General features: G+C 38.2%; 1 pseudogene; it reads right to left on the bottom strand.

Moving 5' to 3' along the window:
- Positions 1 to 1,250: 1,250 nt before the first annotated feature.
- LOC132287400 (small nucleolar RNA R71) lies at positions 1,251 to 1,348 on the bottom strand (annotated as a pseudogene).
- Between the last annotated feature and the right edge of the window lie 308 nt (positions 1,349 to 1,656).

Genomic DNA, 1,656 nt, shown 5'->3' with positions numbered 1-1,656 from the left:
TGGTGCTTGACGAGCACCAAGTTTTTGGCGCCGTTGTTGAGAATTGAATTGGCAACGCCGTGTGTTGGAAACAAATAGGAATTAGTACTCTTTTGATTGTGTCTTTACTTTTTTTTTTTTTTTTTGGTTACTTATTATGTTTGTTCTTGATTGGCTAGGTGCATTGAGCAAAGAGAGTTCAACAAAGGAAGCAAGGAAGCCAAGTGAAGCTAAGCAAAAGCATAAAAAAGAGCTAAAATCTAAAAATTTACAAAGCATAGCAAGGCTTGAAACTTGAAAGTTTAATTTAAGTTCCTTAAGGACCCTTTGTGAGATCTTTCTAACTCAATCTCTAGTTAAATCATTGGTCCGCATGGTGGCAAGTTTTTCATTTTGTAGATAAATCGTGAGTCCGTGTGAAGGCAATTTACTTTTACTTTGCATATTGTTCAAACATGGGGTATGGGATCAGTGTATATGGAGAATGTTTGTTGATTGATTTGTTATGGGGGCGAAGTGATTGTTATTTTCTTGTTATTTGTTTTGCTAGTGCATGCATGGTCGTAAGTCATTAAATCCTACTCTTATCCCTCCTAATTGTATCTTGAATCGGTTGTTCGTAATCCTAGGGGAAGAGGTAGTTCTCATCACTCCATTTTACCAATGGAGGAATTGAATGACGACCATGTGGAGGACCTTGGTCACATAGACCAACAAGGCATCCTCCACCCTAATGTGCATCATGAAAATATTCAAGTACCATTAGGCATGCCTAGACCATTCATTCCACCACAACAACAAGACCAAATTCCATTGGGAATGCCTTGGCCAATTTTTGTTCCACAACCTCCCATTATGCAAGGCAATCAAGGTGTCCGAGTGGCACCGCCGGTTGTGAATCCTCCCATTGCTTTAAGAGACCATTATGTGCCTAATGAATACAATGCACCTACTTGCATTCAATTGCCCCCGTTTAGAGCACATCACTATGAGATTAAACCACAAACCATTCAAATGATTCCAACTATCATGGACTTCCAAGTGAAGAACCTTATAAGCATTTGGATGAGTTTCTTAAAGTATGTTCCACCGTGAAATACACAGACATGCTAGAAGAAGTGTTAAGACTCAAATTTTTTCCTTTTACCCTTAAGGACAAGGCAAAATATTGGTTCAACAATCTTAGGCCTTTTTCGATAACTTCTTAGGCAGAAATGCAACAAGAGTTCTTGAAAAAGTACTACCCGGTATCAAAGACCAATGCTATGAGAACTTCCATTCATGAATTTTCTCAAGGGGATGGGGAAATGTTTCATGAGGCATGGGAAAGGTTTAATGATTTGCTTAGGAAGTGCCCACATCATGACATACCTAAGTGGTGATCGACGGATCGATTATCAATTATAAATCAACCCATTTGCAATAGCACAAATCATTGTAACATAGGGCTATTGGTTGGGTAAGTCGAACCACTGGGACTGCTAGTCTATGGCAAACTAAGTATCTAGAATCTTTTTAGAATAATAAGGGGGTTTATAGAGGATTTGTTGGATTGTCACTAAAACTAAGAATGTGAAGTTCATAAAATAAAAGCTTGCGAGAATTAAAAGAGATAAATTACGAGTAAAGAAAACTAGGGAAGTGAATCTACCTCCATCTCTATACACATGCTCGATT

The sequence above is a fragment of the Cornus florida genome, unplaced genomic scaffold (assembly GCF_030987335.1).
Source record: "Cornus florida cultivar Cherokee Brave unplaced genomic scaffold, ASM3098733v1 CherokeeBrave_3.0.0_Hap2_Chr11, whole genome shotgun sequence".
NCBI classification, from domain to species: Eukaryota; Viridiplantae; Streptophyta; class Magnoliopsida; order Cornales; family Cornaceae; genus Cornus; species Cornus florida.
Note: the sequence above shows the minus strand (reverse complement) of the source record. Positions and strands in the feature narration are given on the sequence as shown.